This window comes from Canis lupus, chromosome 11 (genome assembly GCF_011100685.1).
Source record: "Canis lupus familiaris isolate Mischka breed German Shepherd chromosome 11, alternate assembly UU_Cfam_GSD_1.0, whole genome shotgun sequence".
In the NCBI taxonomy this organism is placed as follows: Eukaryota; Metazoa; Chordata; class Mammalia; order Carnivora; family Canidae; genus Canis; species Canis lupus.
Window position 1 is genome coordinate 74,266,236 of NC_049232.1, and position 7,084 is coordinate 74,273,319.

Genomic DNA, 7,084 nt, shown 5'->3' on the forward strand with positions numbered 1-7,084 from the left:
CACACGGGTCCAAGAGATACAGCTCATGATACAGACAATAAGACCGTCACACGGGGCGCCCGGGCGGCTTAGCAGGTTCAGCGTCTGCCTCAGGCTCCGGTGGTGACCCCGGGGTCCTGGGAACGAGCCTGCTGCTCCCCTTGCTTGTTGTGTCTCCATCAGATCAATAAACTTCTATATATCTGTTCACATACGCAGCAGGCGGTAGAGCATGGCCAGGCCTCCAAGCATCCTGAGTCCGTATCGAGTATACTTGAAACATGGGAAATAAAAATCTGACAATGTGACGGAGAAACCAAGCATGATGCCTTGAAAGTCGGGTCTCGAGAGCAAATCTGGTTTGGTAGGCAATAGGCAGCCTCTGTAGCCAGAGCAACTGACGACATTATTAAAAAGTTTAGGAAGACATGAGCACGCAGACCAGATAACCTCGGGGAAAAAGAAGGCAGTACCAAGGTAATTAAGAAAAGCAAGCACCCTATATGTCTCAACCCCAATGTGGGGGGAGTTTGATGAATTAAACTGAAAATCCCAGATGGAGCTGCCTGGAGACATGTTGTTTGACCTTCTCATGGACAAAGAAACCAAACCGTCTAAGTGGAAGCCAAGAGGTCTGGGAACAAACTTTATAGCTCTGAGAAATGGAAATTGCAAAATAGGATTTGTATTTAATTAAATACAAGACCTATTTAATTGCTAAACCAAGAATATTAAAATTGTTCCTTTCACTTGAATTTTTTTAGGTTAGATTTTCCCACACTGTAAAGCTTTCCAAGGTTGCATGACAGTGGTGGAGAAAACAGCGCTAAATGCAATGAGATTTTCCTAGCCAAACAATTACCAAAAAATGCCGTGAGTGGCAGCAGGAAGACCCACATGTAAAAAGGCAAAGATGAAACACAGCCCAGCCTGAAAACGGAAAGCTCGGCACAACTGCTTACGTGACAAGAACATGGAAATGTGTTGAATGTCGTTTCTTTTCTCAAACTTGCTGGTAGAAGCGGGGTTCGGAATAGTTCCCACACACTCCTGCCCTCGGAAAATGGCAAACGTCAAATGCTCAGTTTCTTTAATTCTGGCTAAAATGGACTACGTGTTGTTTGCCATTTTGAGATTAAAATGCGTGCAGAGAGAGTTCGGGTGACACGTGGCTGACTTCGTAAGGTTCTTGCATAAACCACAATAGGAATTCAAAACCCTTCCCAGTGAGACATAAGCCAGACGTCACTGTATGATGTTTCTCTGGGGAGAAAAAAATGCACCCACTGGGGGGTGACACGCATTCCCTGATGTTTAGCACACGTCTTGCACGTGCATGTGCCCGGGAGCGGGAACGATCCCAGGTGTCCGGGTTCTTGAGCACACTCCGGACCGTGTAGCGTCTCCCCTTGTGCGCTGCGGGGAGCCGTGACGTCGGTGAACTGCCCTTCACCCCCCCCCCCCCACCGCCACGTACTTCACCAGGAGTTGAGCATAAAGGCAAGGGGTCTGTTTCAGAAGGTACCCAAGGTGGGAAGCGGCTCAGCAGGCTCGAGTTCTCGACCTTTGTTCCGGGTTCACTGTGGCTGTAACGGGATCGGCAGGGCCTGCTGTGGAGCCAGCAGGTATTCCCGGGCCAAAGCTCAGGTTGAAGAGGAGGACACCGAGTCCTCAACGTCTCAGGCACCAAGTACTTCACTTCAGTTGCTGTTAGAGTGGGATGACGCTGAGCGTCCTGCGGGCCTCACCTGGCATCTGGACTCCAGGATTTCCAGAGCCCCGAAGTTGCTCACAGGCGACATGCAGGCAAGTCTCTTACCTCTTGGGAGCATCTGATATCCAGGAAAATAGGCTCTGGGAGCGCTCAGGTCTCTTCCACGTGCCGGTCATCAGCCTTGAGACAATGGAAGCGAGTCCAGAGCATAATTGGAGGGCTTCGTTTCGATGTTCTTTTCCAGCTCAGTGGACCTCGAGAGGGAAGAGAGGAGAGTCAGGATTCCCAGTGGTTAGGGGTGAGCTTTAGGAATGTTGCAGAGGGGATCCCTGGGTGGCCCAGCGGTTTAGCGCCTGCCTTTGGCCCAGGGCGCGATCCTGGAGACCAGGGATCGAGTCCCACGTCGGGCTCCCGGTGCATGGAGCCTGCTTCTCCCTCCTCCTGTGTCTCTGCCTCTCTCTCTCTCTCTCTCTGTGCCTATCATAAATAAATAAATATTTAAAAAAAAAAAAAAAAAAGGAATGTTGCAGACCTGACTCCAAATTACAGCCCTACCCGCGTGTACTTACCGACTGAGGGGGCAGGTTAGGGATGCCTGGATGCTTGCCTTCGTGTCGGAGCTGACCTACGGAAAGGGCTCTCGCAAGGGCGAGGTGAACTAAGGCCGAGAGGTGCCTGGCGCGCTGCAGGTGCTCGGTGAGGGGTGACGGCTCCTGGGGGGCGTTGCCGCCGGAGCGCGGGGGCACCGGTAGAGATCGGCCTCCCCCACGGGCCCCTCGTCCTGTCAGCCCCCAGGACGGTGCACGCCCTCGGGACGGCGGTCTGCGTCTTCCCTGATGGTGGGGACCCCGCGGGCCGTCCTGCATCTCCCGGGGCCACTGCACGTGCCGCGAGGGCTCCCGGAGCAAGGCGGGCGGGGGGCGCAGTGTGCGGGCCGCGGCTTCCCCTGGTTCGGGCCCAGGCTGCAGCCCCCGCCTCCCCGGGAGCTTCGTGCTCTTTAAGCTCAGCCCACTTCGCGCCTCTGGAGCAAGACGGTCCTCGCGCTCTGCCTTATGCAGACGGGGACGCCCTGGAAATAAAGGACAAGGACGGAAGTGGCACGGGGACCCTTCATCCTTCCGAGCGTTACATCCGGGGCCAGTCGCGGGCGCGGAAAGGGAGAATGTGTCCTAGTGTCTGTGACCTCAGGGCCCGGCCCGGGCCGAGGCAGGCCCTCGGGAGGCCTGGGCAACGCGACCGCGGCCAAGGGCAGCACGTGCTCCGCTCTCTGCTCTGGGAGCGCCGCCCGGTGACCACCACGCGCGAGAGGGACAGAGCCCCGGGAGAACAGTGTCGTGCTGGAGGGGACCTCCTTGACGGGGTGGGACCCAGACCCGAAGACCAGGGCGCGGTGCCGGGGGCCGTGACCTTGTGCCCCAGCGCCCCGGGCATCCTCTCCTCGGGCCGACCAGGCGACGGCGTCAGCCGCCACGCGTGGACTGTCTGCTCAGTCTGGAGGAGCACCGAGGCCGGCCGTGGGGGAAGGGTCGGCCCCCAGGGCGCGCCCAACGGAGACCCTAATAGCCGGGCACTCGGCCCTCTTAGCAAGTACCCCGAGAAGTACCACCCGATTACTGCGGCGGCCGGGCCTTCGCCGTGTCCCAGGACGTGGCGCGGAAGAAGTGGCCGTCGGGCTCCTGCCCACGCGTTTGTGGGGATTTGTGCCAGGTCCACTGGCCTCGCCCCCATCCACACTTCAAGGCTTTCCGGGAAAAGGCACATCCGATGGAGCAGGTGTTGCCGTAAGCTCGTGTTCACGTCCTCCGAGACGACGGATGCCGCCCGCCCCGGCGTGGAAGGGGACGCGCGTGGCCCGAAGCCTGCTGCGGGCTGATTCCCTGCCGGCTGCTGACAGACCCGAGCCCTCGCGCGTCCGCGCCTGGGACCGTGGACGAGCACAGCGGCTGTCTTGGCCCCGAGGCGGCTTCTTGCAGTTTGGTTGGTTGGTTTCCTTTTTTGCTTTTTCTTATAAACGTGCTCTTTCCCAGTGACCTCGGACTTCGTCCCCACGCCCCCTCCGCCCTGGCGTGTGCCTAGTTTCTCCGGGCAGGTCGCACAGCGGTACTAGTGCCGCGAGCACGCATCGTGCGGAGGCTTGGTTTATGGGGCCGAAGGCGGTGAGGGCCGGCGCCCTTCAAAGCAAGACCCGGGGGCGCGGCCGGCTGCTGAGAGGCCGGTGTCAGCGTCGGGCCAGGCGGACCTCGGGGCGCGGGCAGGAGCTGTCCCCCCGGCTCTGGCTCTCTCTCTCCGAAATAAATAAATAGCTTTAAAAAGCCACATGGAACGTTTTCTCCGGAAGCGAGAGAACGGCGAGTTTCATTAGGGCCAGAAGCCTCGCTCGTCGTCGCGGAGCGGCCTGGCCTGCGGCCTGGTGCGTGGAAGCGCCCGCCTCGCCCGGAGCCCGCAGCGCCCAAGGAGGAGAGAGCCGAGGGGGCTTTGAACCAAGCCTTCGTCTTGGACTAAGCGGGAAACGTGGCAGCAACTCGGGGGGCAGAAGGACACTCGATTTAAAACCCTTAGCCACGGGGCTCCCGGGGGGCTCAGCGGCAGAGCGACTGCCTTTGGCCCGGGTCGTGACCCCGGGGTCCCGGGATCGAGTCCCGCGTCGGGCTCCCCGCAGGGAGCCTGCTTGTCCCCGGCCTGTGCCTGCCTCTCTCTCTCTCTCTGGGTCTCATGAATAAATAAAATCTTAAAAAAAAAAAAAATCCAGGTGTCGGCAAGACCCTGCTCTCTAGAGCCTATGAGGGACAGTCCTTGTCTCCTCCAGCTTCTGGTGGTGGCCGGCCGTCCTTAGCATCTTTGGCTTGACTCCAGACCTCTTTAACCTCTGCCTCCACTTCACACACGGCCGTCTCCTGTGTGTCTGTGACTTCACGTAGTCTTCCTTCTGTGCTGTGTCCAAATGTCCCTGTCCTAAGGACACCAGTCATTAGATTAGCATCCGAATGACCCCATCCTAACTTGGTTACATCAGCAAAAACTATTTCAAAATAAGGTGGCATTAGGAGCCAGGGGTTAGGATTTCAACATTATCTTTTTGGGGGACACAATTCAACTTACGACATATGTTCTGATTTTTTTTTTTAATGATTTTATTTATTTACTCATGAGAGACACAGGCAGGAGGAGAAGCAGGCTCCCTGCGGGACTGGATCCCAGGACCCTGGGGTCACACCCTGAGCTAAAGGCAGATGCTCACCTGCTGAGCCCCCCAGATGCCCCTGTTCTGATTTCTCTCGTATAAAGACTAGGCGCTAGACCAATAGATCCCATCCCGGGGTTCTTGGGATTATAGGTGTCCCCAAAGTAATACACTTTGAAAATCCCTGCCATGACACTTATCAGGTCATATTTTTTGAGATATTACTAAAATATACTGAGCCTCAGTTTATGTACAAAATAAACCCTATAGGACTTGTGGGCTAAACGAGACACGTCAAACACATAGCACTGGATTTGGCCCATAGCAAATGTCCAATAAGAGGAAGAGGCAGCATTTAAAAAAGTATGTTCTGAGTTAAACAGCTTAGGTTCAAATCTGGGCTCCATTTATTTGCTGTGCGATCTTGGGCAAGTTCCTAATTTTGCTGTGCCTCGGCCTCATGGGTAATCAGGGTAATAACAGTATTTTATTCCTGGGAGAGGGAAAATAGCAACATGAATTAATAGATGAAAAGCATTTATTTATTTATGTATTCATTCATTCATTATTTATTGGGGTGGGGGAGGAGCAGAGGGAGACAAGCCGACTCCCCTCTGAGCTTGGAGCAGGGAGCCTGCCCCAGAGCTTGACCTCCCAACCCTGAGATCATGACCTAGCCGAAATCAAGAGTGGGATGCTTACCCGACCGAGCCACCCAAGTGCCCCTGAAAAGCTTTTAGAACAATGTTTAACAAACATTTGTTTGCTATTATTTTCAAAATATAATAATCAAGTAACACATGTGACCAGCCACCAGGAAGCCAGGTTAACATTCTGGCTCTGGAGCGTGCAATCTGTTAAGAAATAGTAGCTACTATTAGTAATAATGATGAAGAATTTTGTGACTTTCCCCTTTTAAGTTCTAGGGCTTGGTCATTATTGCCTTGCAGTTCCCCCGAATGTTTCTTGTTTTCATGTCTGTGGCTCTGCTTGCCCTGCTACTTGCCATTACTCTCCTACTGGTTCTCCAAGATTCAGGGGTTTCCTTCTCTGGAAAACCTTCTTTCAGATCTAGGGTAGGTGTTTCCTGTTTTTCCTGTTGTTGTACTGACTATACACTAATGTTCTATTTCTAATAGAAATTCTCTTTCCCTCTACAATTAGTCACTTGCTACCTGTCTGATTTTGAGAGGTTACCTAATTTCTCTGAGCCTGGGTTTCTTTTTTTTTTTTTTTTTTTTTTTAAATCTTTATTTGTTTATGATAGTCACACACACACAGAGAGAGAGAGAGAGAGAGGCAGAGAGGCAGAGACACAGGCAGAGAGAGAAGCAGGCTCCATGCACCGGGAGCCTGATGTGGGATTCGATCCCGGGTCTCCAGGATCACGCCCTGGGCCAAAGGCAGGCGCTAAACCGCTGCGCCACCCAGGGATCCCTGAGCCTGGGTTTCTTCATCAGTGAAATACAAATGTAAAAACGTAAACGAGGTGAACTTAGCACTTCGGACAATGGAAGGAAGACTTGGCTGTGGCCTAGTTAGTGGTATTAGTTGCAGAGAAATCATCAGCATGAAACCAACAAAAACTCACATAGGATTCAGGGATGGTAGGAACGAGGTCATCCATCTGGGACATGGAACTCCAGGCGCCTGAGAACCACCACGTTACAGAGCAGGGGTGGTTTCTCAACATCAACATCATGGTTTAAAAGAAACCTATCCCTGGATTCTGAACCGTCCTACCCCGATGGCACACTCCTGCAGAAACCCCTGACGGGTGATTGGTGTGCAGCGTGCTTTTCTGGTCAGAAAGCAGAACACTGGAAACAAGTGGAAACACTTTTTTTTTTTTGCGTGTGTGTCAATTAAAAGAAACTGCATCCTTTGTTACTCAATGTGATGGCCCCCTGGTTTTTACATACAGTGACCTGCCATCTGACTCTGGTTATTAGGAGTCACTGTCTCTCTCTCTCTCTGATCAATTCAATATTGACTTGATGGATCTGAAACAATGATGATCCACCAATAAGTAGAGTTTGGGGAATCTTTCTGCTTTAGCATGTCAGCACTCCTCCTTCTCCCAAACCACGACAGAGTAAAATTCAATGATAAAAAAACAAAAAAAGTAAAGAACGCCAGAACATTTTTAAAAGACTTTTTTATTGTCCATTTTCCAAAGAAATAATAGTAACAAAAAAAAAATCCAAAGA